The sequence below is a fragment of the Canis lupus genome, chromosome 12, assembly GCF_011100685.1.
Source record: "Canis lupus familiaris isolate Mischka breed German Shepherd chromosome 12, alternate assembly UU_Cfam_GSD_1.0, whole genome shotgun sequence".
Taxonomy (NCBI): Eukaryota; Metazoa; Chordata; class Mammalia; order Carnivora; family Canidae; genus Canis; species Canis lupus.
This window is the reverse complement of record NC_049233.1, coordinates 21,406,175-21,422,528: the sequence shown is the minus strand read 5'-3', so window position 1 is coordinate 21,422,528 and position 16,354 is coordinate 21,406,175. Positions and strand designations below refer to the sequence as shown.

At 38.8% G+C, this 16,354-nt stretch overlaps 1 protein-coding gene across 3 annotated transcripts in view; it reads left to right on the top strand.

Moving 5' to 3' along the window:
* Positions 1-16,354, top strand: part of KLHL31 (kelch like family member 31) — a 114,241-nt gene that overhangs the window by 81,889 nt on the left and 15,998 nt on the right. Inside the window, exon 1 of one of the 3 annotated variants that reach the window (XM_038554327.1) lies at positions 8,689-8,949. The exons of the other annotated variants lie outside the window; for them this stretch is intronic. The gene's annotated coding sequence lies outside the window, so the exon portion shown is untranslated. Of the gene's footprint in view, positions 1-8,688; positions 8,950-16,354 lie in introns of those variants that run through there. 3 annotated transcript variants of the gene reach the window in all.

Here is a 16,354-nt window from a genome sequence, read left to right as displayed (position 1 = left end):
GAAGGTAATTGATGGAGAAACACCATCCAACACTGTTAATAAAGAAACTTATATCGTTTTAACTCAATATGGCCACAGGAACACCGTGGCCAGGAAAGCACTTTCCTGAATAAGAGGCTTCTACATTTTAGATGGGTTGACTCTGCAATAGTGCCACACCAGATGGGTGTTAGTCCTCAGCTTTCATATGTAGATTATTTTTATTATTTGATATCTAAAAACAACCCTCAGTGGCTGTACGCTTACAATCATTGGAGAAGCAGGCTGTGAGTTTTGAAAACTGTCATATTTTTAGAAGTGCTTGCGATGAATTTATTTTTCTCTTTACAAGTGTGTCTTTATACCAAAACAGTACTGCCACCTTTAAAATGTCACAACACAGCATGTGGCTTACAAATCTCCTCTTGCGTCAGGAACTTCTTAACTATTCTGAGCACCGTCTATGCACAATTGGCATCTTTGGATGTTACTGGGATAGGCTGTACAAATTCATGAATTAGCTGCAGTTTCCATGAAAATGTTTACTTCATTGATTGGCCTCTTGTTTATTTTCCAAAAGGATGAAATTAATGGGACCTTTGAACACCTCTGTTCAAAGAACTTACCTAGTCAATGTTTTCTGCTTAAAACCTATGTGTTTAAAATCATGAACTATGGGGCATCTGGGTGGCTCAGTCGGTAAGCAGTTAAGAGCCGGCTCAGGTCATAAGCTCAGGGTCCTGGAACCGAGCCCATGTGGGGCTCCCTGCTCAGCAGGCAGTCTGCTTCTCCCTTTCCCTCTGCCTCTGCCCCCCACTCATGTTCACCCCCTCTCTCTCAAATAAATAATATCTTCAAAAAAATAAAATCATGAACTAGATCCCTCTGTGTCACTTTGAAAAGACAACGTTTCATGTCTACTATCTGAAAATTCTTGGCATATGAACTCTCCTAGCTCTGCTGTTCCATTTGTTTTAGAGAGTCTAACTAACAGCAACTCTGTCAAAGATTACTATTCCCATAATAAAAATGAGAGACATCTGTCAGTTGACATCTCCAAACCTTTTTGATATTTAAATAAAATTGGCTTAACCTTTCTAAGTCACAGCCATTGAGAAGTTCCATGTCCTCGCCAGGATTTCAGGGAATAACCCAGAGCCCTAGGTTCAGGTATGTCACCTCTGACTCCAAGTTACTGCTCTGTTGAGCTGTCCCTCACAGCTCATCTCCATAGCTCTCTTCCCATTTTTGTTCTGCCCCAACCTGGGTGGCATTTCATCAGTTTCCACTGAAAACGCCCACCCAGAATATTTATGTATTGCAGCCTTTACTGAAACTTTTGTGCCATGGAGAGTATTTATGGTGCAGAAATGCAAACTGCTGAAAACGGATCATTAACCACCTTTGTTGTTACAGGTCCCTCAGCCACCCTGCCATCAGAAACAGCTCCATCCTCACTGGCTCCCCTGCCCCCCACCTGCGGACTGTAGCTCACATCTTATAACTCAGCCCCTCTCCCTCAAGACTCCCACCATCTCCCGGCTGGAAGCAAAAGTGTCCACATCACTTTCCAGTGCCTATTTGTCTCCTGGCCTTTTTGGCCCCAGCCAAAGACCTACAATACTGCCTTTACTATATACAAAGTGCAACATTCTCCATCCTTGTCTTCTAGGAGGAACGCATAAAGTATCGATTTTGTTCCCTAAACTTTCCTGTCTTCTGCCTGAAATCAAACTGCATACTTCAAGCAACCTAAATTTTAGAAGCATGAAGGCACATGCTCAAACCCTTCTCAGGCTACTGTTTAAGATGACAAGTCATGCTTTATTTTCCAGGTTCTATTCAAAGAAAAACTTTTAAGACAACTTTTTTCCCTAAAGTTCAGTTTTTGTTTTGAACAGTTTCCAGAGCCCTAGGTTCAGGTGTGCAACAGGAGTAATTGGGATAGGAGATACTCTGTTGACTCCCAGAGGCTATGTCTTTCTTCCAAATTTTCTTTCCACCTGCACTGCACGTATACTCACAGGGTCCAATACTAACTATTGGGCACTGGAAATAGGGCAAATCCAAATTTCAGCACTTAAAATGTAGCAGAAATATAAAAGACCAGATTTTGAAGACTTTGTATTTACTTAGAATGTAAAATATCTCATAATTTTATAATGATTGATTGTCTATTGAAACATTATAGATCTATTGAGTTCAGTAAAATATATTATTAAAATTAATCTTACCAGTTCCCTTTTTCCATTCTCTAATGCAACCTCTAGAAAATTTGAAGTTATATATGTGGCTTATATAAGGCTTATATTACACTCCTTTGCCCTCTGAAATACACTTAAATTTTTTTAAATTTTATTTTAGTTCCAGTATATTTAACATACAGTGTATTAGTTTCAGGTGTACAATATAGTGATTCAGCAATTCCATATATTACTTAGTTTCATCACGATAAGTGTACTCTTAATCCCCTTCACCTAGTTCAACCATTCTCCCACCCAACTGATAACCATCTATTTGTTCTCTATAGTTAAGGGACTAGGTTTTTGTTTTTTTTGTTGGTTTGGGGTTTGTTTGGTTTTTTTGTTTTTGTTTTTGTGTGGGGTTTTTGTTTTTGTTTTTGTTTGTTTGTTTTGGTTTGTCTTTCTTTTCCCCCTTTGTTCAGGTGTTTTATTTCTTAAATTTCACACATGAATGAAATCATCTGGTATTTGTCTTTCTCTTGACTGACTTATTTCATTTAGCATCATATTCTCTATGTTGTTTGCAAGGGGCAGGATTTCATTCTTTTTATGGCTGAATAATATTCCATTGTGAGTATATAGTTGTATATACATACACACATATACCGCCTCTTCTTTATCCATTTATCTATCAGTGCACACTTGGGCTGCTTCCATAATTTGTTTATTGTAGATATTACAATAAATGTAGAGGTACATGTATCCCTTTGAATTCGTGTTTTTGTATTCTTTAGGTAAATACTCAGTAGTGAGATTGCTGGATCATATGATTATTCTATTTTTAATTTTTTGAGGATCCTCCAAACTGATTCCACAGTGGCTGCTCCAGTCTGCATTCCCACTAACAGTGTATGAGGGTTCCTTTTTCTCCACATCTTCATCAACACCTGTAGTTTCTTGTGTTTTTTATTTTAGCCATTCTGACAAGGGTAAGGTGATATCTCAGTGTGGTTTTGATTTGCATTTCTCTGATGATGGGTGATGTTGAGCATCTTTTCATATGTCGTTGGCCATCTGGATGTCTTCTTTGAAGAAATGCCTATTCATGTCTTCTATCCATTTTTTAATGGGACTATTTGTTTTTTGGGTGTTGTTGAGTTGTATAAGTTATTTATATATTTTGGATACTAACCCTTGGATATGTCATTTGCAATCTCTTCTCCCATTCAGGAGATTGCCTCTTTGTTTTGTTATTTCCTGTGCTGTGCAGAAGCTTTCTATTTTGATATAGTCCCAATAGTTTATTATTGCTTTTATCTCTCTTGTCTCAGTAGACATTCCTAGAAAGATGTTTTTATGGCCTATGTCAGATAACTTTCTGCCTGCTGTCCCTGCTGTGCATAGGATTTTTATGCTTTTAGGTTTCACATTTAGATCTTTAATCTATTATGAGTTTGTTTTTGTGTACAGTGTAAGTAAGTGGTCCAGTTTCATCATTTTGCATGTGGCTGCCCCATTTTCCCAACACCATATTGTTGAAGAGATTGTCTTTTCCCCATTGTATATTCTTGCCTCCTTTTTTGAAGATTAATTAGCTATATAATTGTGAGTTTCTTTCTAGGATTTCTATTCTGTTCTATTGATTCATGCATCTGTTTTTGTGCCAGTATCATACCGTTTTGATTACTACAACTTTGTAGTATAACTTGAAATCTGGGATTCTGATCCTTCTAGCTTTGTTTTTCTTTTTCAAGATTGCTTTGGCTATTCAGAGTCTTTTTTGGTTCCATACAAATTTTAGGATTGCTTGTTCTAGTTCTGCAAAAATGCTATTGGTATGCATCTCTAATTTTCAGTCAGTTAGCATGTAGTCTGTTCTATTTCTGCATACCACAAAATTGAAAAAAAAAAAAGCCTTGAGACCAAAAAGAAACAGTTATACTGAAAATACTCTTTTAAAATTCCTTTGCATGAACAAAAAATTTATTCAACATTCATTTAACAATTTTCTAAATTTAAGTCATCAATAAACCAATTATTGATCACTAATACATGTCAAACACTGTGTTGTTGATTGGGACTATGGTTACAAACAAATCAGATACAGTCACTGCTTTGTGCAAAATGAAGTGGTTAAAAGCATAGACCTTGAAACCTGGGTCCAAATTTTGGCTCCATCCCTTTGCAGCATGTGCTCTGAGAGAAGTCAAAAAGCCTTCAGTTTTCTTTAAAAAAAAAAAAAAAAAAAAAAAAAAAATATATATATATATATATATATATATATATATATATTCATGAGAGATACAGAGTGAGAGGTAAAAACATAGGCAGAGAGAGAAACAGGCTCCCTGCAGGGAACCCAACCCAATGCGGAACTCGACCCTGGATCCCAGGATCATGCCCTGAGCCAAAGGCAGATGCTCAACTGCTAAGCCATCCGGGCATCCATTCTTCAGTTTTCTTACTTACAAAAGGTGAATCCTATATGATAAAAATATTGTATTATATTAGCTTATACATGAAAAGCACATAGAAGGGTACTGTATTAGTTACTATTACTGCATAAATTAGCAGCTTAAAGCAATATCCATTTATTATCTCACAGTTTCAGTAGGTCAAGACCAAAGCAGAACTCAATGAGGGTCTTTCTTTCATGAAATCCAAGTACCACACAAAGTACTGCACAATTTGATTTCTGAGTCATTAGTTGATAAGCAAACCTCACAAGACAGCTTCATGTCAGCCAAAGCCACAAACACCATGTATGACACATTTGAACTGACAGATATTTGATGTGTTAAAAAGACAACATCAGTGCATGCGCCAAACCGCTGCACCACCCAGGGATGCCACCCATGGTGTCAGAAACAAGGGCGACAGTAGGGCAAAGCTAATCCTTAGTAGTTTTGTCCTCCTTGATTTTAATTGAAGCTCTCTCTTGAGCTTTGGCAAACAATACAGTGCTTGATCTCCAAGCCAATGGCTTGACCAGGGGTGGCAGCAGCAGTGTTATCCACCTTCTGGTGCTTTGTCAGGATGTTCACCAGGGTTGAGGTCTCATCTGAACATTCAACTGAGGAAGGATCAAGGATCCACTTGCAAGTTCATGCAGGGGTAGTTGGCAGGATCCCACAGGTTTGAGGGATACTGGACTAAGGCCTTCATTTCCTAGCTGGCTGTTTCTTGCCTGGGTATTTCAGGTGTGACACTGAGCTTCATTCAATCCATCAAAGGAGAACATTTGCTCTTAGGGTGGAAGTTGGGATCTTTTGTAATCGAGTCATAGTAATCATATCCCTTCAATTTTAAGGTATTCTATTGTTTATAAGTAAGTTACTGAAAGTTAAGAGATTATTTACTGCTATGAATCCCAGGGGACAAAGATCATGTAGGAGTCATCTTAGAAGCTACCTACCACAGATACCTGATACAGAATAAGTACCTGCTAGCTTTTGATGTTTATGGTACTTAAGTTCAGTGACAGGTTGTTGAATGTGAAGTGGAAAGGGAAATAGCATCTTGGAAGCAGTATAATTACTTTAAGGCAGGTAAGAGATTATTGTATATTTGAGTTACTTGGAGAGGGCTGGTTTTGCTGAAGCATGAAGATATCATAGAGGAAAACACAGATAAGGTGGCTGAAAGGCACAGTTATCCAGAAAAGGATTTAGGACTTAATCCTGAGGAAATGGAAAGCTATTGAATTTTCTGCAGGGAAGTTACATGGTGAGATTTGAAAATATCACTTTGGCTACATTGTGTGAAGAACAGGGTTGGAAAGAAGCCCAAGTAGACACAGGAAGAACATTTCAGGGGATTTCACAATGGTCCAGGTGAGAGGTAATCATAGCTGGGATCAGCATGGTAGCAGTGGGAAAGATATTACAGTTATGTAATAAAAGAACATGGTGAATGAGATTAGGAGACAGAGGTGCAGGGTGGTGAAGAAGAAGCAAATGATGATCCCAAGTTCACCCTTTAAAGAACTACATGAGTGATGGCTTGTATACCACTGAAGGGAATATTGTAGAAAGAGCATATTTTAAGGGAAAAAATGACTTAAGCCTTGGAAATAATGAATTTTAAGTATCCTATGAGATACTTAAGGCTGTATGAGCTCATCTGCCAAATGCAGCTTTGAGAATTGAGGAGAGTCTAGGACAGCTCTGAAGTCCCTTATCCTTCAAGAGTTGCATAGAAAATCTTCTTCTAGAAAAGGAGAATGAGAAGAAATAACCAGAGCAATTGGAGAAAAATAAAGACTAATAGGAAAAGAATAGTAGTAGAAGTGATTAGTCAACTGTGTGAAGTAATTCAGAAAGGTCAGGCACTGGCAAATATCCAAAAAACTAGGTGACTCAGGGTTATTTATGACTTTGACACAAACAGTAGAAGGGCAAACAAGGAAGCTTAGTTGGATTGATTTGAGGAGAAAATGGGAAGAAACATGATAGAGGCTACAGATATAAACAATACATCTGAGAAGTTGCCTTTGAAGAAGTGGAGAGAAATACAGCATTATCTGAAGGGGAAGATGGACGAAACTGAAAGCTTTGTTTTGTTGCACTTGTTTAAAATAAAAGAGTTTGTGTCCATCAAACAGAGGTAGAAATTGACTAGCAGAGATGGGGGTGGGGGTTTTGGGTAATAAGAGAGTAGGATGAACTGATACATCAAGGTTCCTGAACAGGTGGTTATGTCTGTAACCCAAAGTACCAGTACAGGGGCTGGGATTAGAAAGAGGGCTGTTCCATTTGAACAGGGCAAAGAAAGAAAGGTTGTAGCCTTCTTCCCAATAGAATTATAGATTTGGTATTAGAACGTTGAATGTGCTCTGAAAGAATGGATTTTATTGCCTTATTAACAAACCGTTTTCCTTCAGGTGTTAGGTAGCCAAAGCATTTTAAATCCTTGCTCCTCCAGGTGTGGTCTTTAGACTAGCAATATCAGCATTACCTGTGAGCTTGTTAGAAAAGCAGAAACCCAGGCTCGACCCCAGACCTACCTTATCAAAATTGATTTTTAACAAGGTTCCCAGGTAATTTCTGCTTACTTCTTGAAGGACCTTTCCATAATCATATAATCATTATCATAAACACTGATGTAAAGCTGATTTTTATCATTACTACTAACAAGAGAGTTGAACATCTTGGTCCTTGACTGGAATCAAGGTGGTGGAAACACTCAGGATCACTTGGGAGTGGTCCTCTGTTAGGTTTGTGGAAACTATAGAATAAAGAACTTCTTTGATTTGCTTCTGACACATTTGAAGTTAGAGATCTATGGGTGAAAACGAAGTTTTTTTTAAAAAAATCAAAATAGCTTCCCCTGCTAAAAAGCTGAATGGAATTTAAGTTTAAGTGGTAACTAAGGTGCTAACCAGTGAGCTGAGAGGTGTGGGAGAACTAGAGGCCAATACATATGGGATCATAGAGTCTCAGAGTTGGAAAGATATCAGAGATGATCCAGTGCAAGTGCCCAGCCAGTGGGAGAGTCCCTTCTACATCACCCAGTCCTATAGCTTCTTTTACCTCCTCACTTCCACTCATGAGGAACTGACTTCATCAATAGGACCCGTTTTCAACATTAAAACCCAGTTGTTATCAGAGTTTTCTTTCCTTATTTTTAATACATATTTCCCTGGAATTTCCACCCACTGGGCCCAAAATTAGCCATCATAGGCTATAAAATTTTTAACTGAATCTCCTTGTTGCACAAAAACCCTGAATACGCTTTCCATGGGAGCTTCATCTATCCTAAGTCTTCTCTTGGTACTTTTCTTCAGATAGTCCCAATATGCACAGCTTCTGAAGTTCTCTTCATTCCAGCAATCTCCTTCAGGATGCAGAGCAATTTCCTAGTGTGCCAATGGGCAAAGCAATGCCTACCACATCATCTGACTAATGATGAATAATTAGAATATTAATTTTCCACGATCGATTTTTCTATTGCAGCTTAATATCACATGAACTCTTAGCAGCCATTTCACACCCTTGGTGTCTTTTGAAAACTTGTGATCAATTGAAATCCTCTGATTATTCTGTTTTCACATGAAGTGTTGCAAAAGTAGATGTTTCGACCCCTGCATGTGTGCTAGAGTGTGTGTTAGTCTCAGACCTCCCTGTGGGTCACTGGAGAGTCAAGGAGTGGTCGCAAAACTCACTCTGTTAAACTATAGCATGACTCTTATTATTTTGATGCCACATGTGAGGTATCAAAGACAACACCTTGTCCTCCTAAACATGTGCTCCTCTTCTAAAGAACAGCCTATTTATAAACTGGATCTTTTCAGAGGACCTGAGGTGACCAGGCTATTTACCTTTTAGAAGCTAATTTTTTAGTCACATCCTTCCCTTCTTCTTACGGAGTATGTACCCTGCAATCCCTACTTCCAACAATTAAATTCCTACCTAATTAATTTTCTTTCCTCACACTCAGGGTAACTGACTCTGGACTTTTTTTTTTTTTTTTTAAACAACTGGGCATGTCAAGAAACCCAACCCTCTCCACCAACCAGAGCTCCGCCTCTTCCCCAAGAGACCTGGAGTTGAAGGCCAAAGAGGGAGAGCCTGCTCCGTGGCAGGCTCTGTTGCTTTATGCAGTTGGACGGCCAAGGGTCACTCTAAAAATTGCTTCTGCTGGGGACTCATCAGGTGGCTGTTGGTGGCTCCCCACTGCATTTTCCTTCTTCTCCCTCGCTGTCTCTCTCAACACAGATTGCTTCCCAAGAGGAGCCTCCTGCTGAAAACTCATCATCACACATCCAGACGCCACTTCACACGGGAGGGTAAGGAGCTGGGGCCATGTTCTCCAATTCCTGTCTTCTAGATTCTAGGGTGCATATGGGTCTGTGGGTGGGAGAGGGTGGAGGTGTCTGTGTGCTCATGGTAGTGGAACTATATCACTGAGGCAGTCCATAGCGGGGCCACATTGCTCACGTTCTAGATTTGAAATTGGGAGCCAGAATACATTTTCTTGAAGTGTAAGGAATGCTATAGATCAGGAGAATATCATAGTAATAGAAACACACAGGGGGATGCCTTCGAAAAGTAAAATAGTTTGTTATTTCCACGAATAATTTTAAGTCTCTAGAGCCTAATGTATGTCTTTCTTCCTCTATAGATAAAAGGAGGGACAAAGTAAAATTCGTAGGTTTTGTTCACAAGGTTTAGAATTCCATCTTCATTTGTATCAGGAACCATGTCAAACAATTACTACTTGATACGTTTAGATGAAATACAATCAATCTCAACTCACTTGGTGGCACAAAAATCAGAGAACTCCTTGAGTTCCCAGGAATACTCCTATTGGTAAAATAGAACCTCCCCCTAGAAAGAGAACACATTTTTGATTTACCCATAAAACGAGTTTTGGTTCTCAGTGTGCGCCCATGGCTATCCCGACCTACGTTTTACATTAGGAGTGAAACGGTGCAGTGGAAAACCCCCCTCGACTTGGACTTAACTTAAAATGGCAAAGCAGCAGAAGCTGGAGTGTTTCTATTCCTGGCATCAGTGCTGATGAGCTGGGACAGATGCAGGGACTGGAATGTGACAGGATAGGGGGAGGGCGCAGCTGATTCGCCCCTTTGGCAAGGACACATTCTGGGATCCCAGCTCATTCTGGCATAAGAGTGACAGTGACACTTTAGCACACATGGCTTTTCAGCTTGCCCTGTGTAGAGTCTCTCCCAGGAGGCAAGGGTGGAAGGCAGCAGAAAAGAGAATGTTCTCAAATATAAAGTGACAATTCTTTTCTATAATCAGCTGTAGGAGATTTTCATCTGAGCGCTGTGTCGGGCCAGGAGGAGCTTCCTTCCAGTGTAATTCTTTCACAGGGACTTGCCCGCTCCTCAAAGAGAGTAGAATTATGTCACCATTCCTTGTCTGCACCATTCTCAGCCCAATGATTCTGGGTTTATTTTGGGTCATGGGTCTTTCTCAGAACCTCATGGAAGCTCTAGGCCTGCTCTACAGGAAAATACACATAAACACCCACGTATAATATGTTCCATAATATTCTAGAGATTTCCATGAAATTCATAGACTCCCTTGAAACCCAACCCAGAGCAGGGCTGCCAGATAAAATACAGAACACCCAAGCTACATTTGAATTTCAGATAAAGCACAAACCAGTTTTTTGTGTAAGTATGTCCCAAAATACTGCAGGAGATATACTTATTCTAAAATAGGATTCATGGTTGATCTGAAATTCAAATTTAACTGAACATCTTGTATTTTTATTGGCTAAATCTGGCAACCCAGACCCAGATGCATGCCTCCCAGGTGAAGAATTCCCTGTCCCAGTGGGTGTATCTGTATCTGATATATTTGATTCTAGGATTCTAGAATAAAACCATAGTGAGGGGAGAAAAGATAAAGGACCAGACTTTGACAATTCTGACACAAAGGTCAGCTGTTCATTCTTAAATCTTTGTAAAGTTTTAGAACTGAAAGGTACACATCTCCTCATCTGACAGATGGTTAAACTGAATTCCTAATTAGTTGATGTTTTGCCATAGGTCTATTCGATGGCTAAACCAAAAAGAACACAAAAACCCAATTTCCAGTTCTGTGACAACCAAAGAGACATTAACCTAAGAAACTACATCTCTAACCACCTCTCCCTAAAACATAAACACACAAAAGAGTAAGAAGAGAAAGAGCTGTTTTCCTGAAATTTCAACAAAACCCAAACCAAAAACTTTAGCACTGGATCTTGTGTCCTATATCTAATCTTGGTGAATGGAATTACAGTTAACTTTGTGTATAGTTTCTGTATACTTTACAGATAAAAGCCAGGCATAATCCTCTAGCTAAGTTGAATCATATGGAATATTTGTTTTGAAACAAAAATTGATAATTTCACATTCAACCCAATGCTTAAAAGGAAGCACATTATGTTCTGATTAACAAATTCATGCAGGATATCCTTGAACCTGTTTCTATTTTTGGCTTATCTGATTATTGGAGTTTTATATCTTTACTACCCATAACAGGATTAAGAACTCCAAAGGTTCTGTTCATCCTCAGATTTATTTTACACTCAAAAAATTTCAGTGTTCAGACTTACAAAGAATCATTTGATGTTCTCTATATCCAAATTTTTATTCTACAACCTCAGGTCCACCTCACCCAGTCTCTATCTTCTCATGCTGGAAAGAGCTAACTTTTTAACCTGCTACAGATTTTAACCTACCCTGGGCTGAAGGGAAGTGATGATGGAGGTCAAGACTCAATCTGGGTTTGCGTCTTCGCTCTGCTACAAATTGGACCCTTGCTTGACCTTGGATATGTCTTAAACTCTCTCTGAACCTCGATTTCATTTGTAAAATGAACATACTATAACCTATCTTTTTGGATTTCAGTGATGCTTAAACTTAAACAAAAAATCATGTAAAGTACTTCACCCAGGGCTCAGCACACAGTAAGTTCTCATTTAGTACATGCTAGTTACATAATTATTATTTTAATTAGAAAGTAAGGTAACAGTTTACAGTTAATACATAATACAGATTCATACTTGGTGATTTATATTTAGGAATAATTATTAACGTACTTAGATTTTTTTTTGTTTTTGTTTCTGTTTTAGTTTATTTCTTTTATTAAATAGTGGAATTGATAGTTCCAGGGATTTTGCTTCTCTATTTTCTTATTGTCTATACTATATTTATCTTTTTCATTGATTTGTATAGACTTTTTTTTTTTGCTTATTACAGCCTTATTTTTATTTTTATTTTTTTATTTTTTCCTTTTTTTTTTTTATTGGTGTTGAATTTACCAACATACAGAATAACCCCCAGTGCCTGTCACCCAATCACTCCCACCCCCCGCCCTCCTCCCTTTCTACCACCCCTAGTTCGTTTCCCAGAGTTAGCAGTCTTTACGTTATGTCTCCCTTTCTGATATTTCCCACACATTTCTTCTCCCTTCCCTTATATTCCCTTTCACTATTATTTATATTCCCCACATGAATGAGAACATATAATGTTTGTCCTTCTCCGACTGACTTACTTCACTCAGCATAATACCCTCCAGTTCCATCCACGTTGAAGCAAATGGTGGGTATTTGTCATTTCTAATGGCTGAGGAATATTCCATTGTATACATAAACCACATCTTCTTCATCCACTCATCTTTCGATGGACACCGAGGCTCCTTCCACAGTTTGGCTATTGTGGACATTGCTGCTATAAACATCGGGGTGCAGGTGTCCCTGCGTTCCATTGAATCTGTATCTTTGGGGTAAATCCCCAACAGTGTAATTGCTGGGTCGTAGGGCAGGTCTATTTTTAACTCTTTGAGGAACCATCACTTGCCATCAGGGAAATACAAATCAAAACCACAATGAGATACCACCTCACACCAGTGAGAATGGGGCAAATTAACAAGACAGGAAACAACAAATGTTGGAGAGGATGCGGAGAAAAGGGACCCCTCTTACACTGTTGGTGGGAATGTGAACTGGTGCAGCCACTCTAGATTTTTTGGAAAATACAAAAGACGATAAAAAATGTGACGGCTAAAAAAAAAAAAAGTGACGGCTTACATGATTGCCCAGCTGTTTATCAGATGTCGAATACATGACACTGAGAGCCAAGATCTGTGGTGGGCAATGGGAGGAGAGTGTGGAGCTGCATCTCTGTTACCCTTCCACCTAGTTTTTAAAGGGCAGCTCTTCCAAGAATCCAAGAGGCTGTTCTGGGTAATCCTGGATGGAGCAGAGAGGGTAAGAGGCTATGGTGTCCATGCCAGAGAAAGAATTTTCTTTCTGGGCTTTTCTGCACAGGGTGAAGATAGTTTGGAAGCATATAGAGCCTTTCATAACCCTCTGCACACTGTGCAAAGTCTTTTCTTTCACCCAAAAATGGAAGGGACAGGAAAGGATTTACAGTGCCTCTAAATAGCTGCTCATCTCATTACACAACCTGCTTTGCTGTAGCTGGTCCTCTTTCCAGCGATTCCTGCTATGGTCGGGGCTGTGTGAAAAGTACAAGTTCTAGCTGTCTCAGGGAGTATGTGTAGTTCTTCCTTTCTTTGATCCCCAGGTGGGAGGGCTCCCCCACCCTGCAGGTCACTAGAGCTGGGTAGGAAGGAAGAATCAAGCCTGATGTGCTTTAAGAAAATGAAGAAACAGTTTTGAAACTCCCAGCCATGGGCACCTCAGCAAGGCTGTTCCTCCCCACACCGACCATGACTGCAACCAAAGCCCTGCCTCAGGTATGGTAGCCACGGTGATTGCCCTGCTACCAAGCCTGGAGAATCCCTGAGCAGCTGGCCACAAGGCACTTACTCAGTTTAAAAAGAAAAAAAGCTTGAAAAAAATAACAATAGCTAAAAACCATCATCCAACTCTGAACTAATATATAATTGAATCAATAAGGATGGGATGCTTTCAAAATTTATTAACTTCTAGGTTATACTCTATATTACACATGAACATATATATATGCAACCTATTTTTATTTTTTATTTATTTCTATTTTCAAAATTTTTTTCCAACTCATTTTTAAAACACCTGTTCCTCACAGCCATGTTGTGGCCTATCACTGTGACCATCATCAGCAATCACTTACAATACGACCCAGGGCACATAAGTGAACATTTGTACAATTGTAGAAGAAACAGTGAGAGTTCTTGGCTTTAACTACACGTTCACATATGACCTAGTGACAGAATAGCATATTCTGTAAATATTCTATTCCTTCTCATCCCTCTTTGTTAGCCCATTTAATCAGCTCGAAGGCCCAACACTATGACCAAATGAGTAAATCAAAGAGGATTAAACTATCCCATTTTATCTTCACATATCTGCTCCTTAAGGCCACCCTTTTGCAACTTTCTCCCTTTAAAGCTATCCTTGGTCTTCATTTAAATGTGATTGTGTAAGTACACTGGTTGGCCAAGTGGCATGGTGAATGTGTGTGTGTGTGTGTGTAAGTGCTTGCACATGCATGGATATGCCCAGTGTAACATGCCTGTGTCTGTATTCCTCAGGAAGACCCCAGTGTGAGGGCTATGAAGAGTTGTTGAAGGCTTGTCAACCTGCCTGATAAGAATAGAGCCTCTTGGGGTTTGATCTGCAGTAATGAAGAAGCTAGTATTCTCTGCAGTAAGGCTCTGAGTTGCTGCCCTTACCATTCTTACTGGCTTGTACTCCTCCTCAAACTGAGAAAAACAGTGGCCAGAGCCCCATGCAGGGCTGACAAGGGAGGAGAGCATTTGTCAGCAGATAGCTCATGATCATCTCTACAGCCTAGAGAACAACATCAGAGCCTTGTCCAGCTTTGGAGGGGTGACTGATCCTCAGGCTCCTTGGAGGGGTCTGTGGTGTCCTGATTGGAGGAACAGGGCACAGACTAAGCCTCACCTCCAAGGTGCACACGTAGAAAAAAAATGTAGTGGCAGCTCTAGTCAAGAAAGATTGAATTTGCAACAATATCTGGGAAAATATGGCCACTAGGAAGTTGAACATAGGCTCTGGTTTCAGTGATCTCTTAAATGGTCTCCTGACTGTTCTTCTCTTTCTTGCCTCCCGTAGAGAGAGCTAAAGAAGCCAGTTATCTCTACAAAGTGATTTTGAGGGATCAAAAAGTTCTCTTATTTTAAAAATGTATATATTAAAATATTATTGAAAATATTAATTAATAGGGGCACCTGGCTGGCTCAGTTGGTAGAGCATGTGACTCTTGATCTCAGGATTGTGAGCTCAAGCCCCACACTAAATGTAGAGATTACTTTAAAATAAAATCTTTTAAAAATTAATTAATAATATTACAATCTAATTAATTAAATTAATTGATATTATTTACAATTTGATTGAAAGAATAAATAGTATATATATAATAAACAGCTGACTCTTCAACAACATGGGGTTTAGGGGCACCGACCTCCTGCATAATCAAAAATTTGTGTATAACTTTTGATTCCCCAAAAACTGAACTACTGCTATACACAATTTACTGGAGAGACAAACTCTTTATGCAGAGATGATTAAGGTCACACAGCATGTTAAGAGAATACTTCTTTTTTTTTTTTTTTTAAGAGAATACTTCTAACGAGCTCTTTGCAATAGCAACAAGAGGTGACTACAAAATTATTACACGGTATAGTATGTACTATAGTTACTTTTATGCAGTTATGACTTCATACTGTATCTTTACACTTGTTTACATTTCTCTAAACTACAAATGGTGTCATGCATGGTCTATAAATATATGGGTAAGTTTTGATAAATTCTAAATTTTTAAAATAGATTTGTGTATATCTTATGGTAGTAAATAATAGACTAGTATCTGTGTACATTTTATGCATTCATGACATACCAAAATTTTTCTTAACTTTTTCAATATTTCTAGACTACCTGGGTTTGTCTGTAAATTTTCTCAAATTATTGCAAATCTCTGAAAAAATTTCCAATATGTTTATTGAAAAAACCATGTGTGTAAGTGGACCCACACAGTTCAAACTTGCACTGTTCAAGAGTCAAGTGTGTGGTATATGTGTGTGTGTGTATATATATATATATACATGTATATATATATGTATATATATGAAATAAAAAGTGGCAACATGAAATAAGAGAAGGCCTAGAAGAACTAATGATTTCACAAGGGCCTCAGGTTATCTTCTCTCTTCCTGGAGATTTCTTAATCCTTCTTGATCACATATGAATTTATTGAGTTCAAACCCTTTCCAGCATCCAACGTCCTGTATGTTTTGGCTTAATATGCCCTCCCACTGTCCCTCATGACTCAGCCATCTGAGTCTGCCCATACCATGCTGTGTCATGGCTCCCTGCTTCAGCATAAGGCATTTCCTCTACTTCTAATGACCTTATCCCTCCTATACACACTCCTGTTAAAATCCCTTTGTTTGGTACCAGAACCAATAAGACTCCTATTATCTGTGAACCTTCTCATCCCAACAACGCTTCACCAAAATAACCCTTTAATTTTGCATTGCTTACATAACCTATAACCAAATGTCCCAAGTTTTCTAAACTTCCAAGGTTACCTTTATCCTTCATATCAAAATAAAAATAATCTGTTCCTCATCCTGTATAATTGCACAAATTCCATTTTTCTCCCTAGTATTTTCGGAACCCCTGGAAAATGTTCCTATTTTCCAGAAACCACCCTTGACCCCCCATTGTTATTTGCCATTTCTCATTCTGGGTCACTGTGTAAGCTT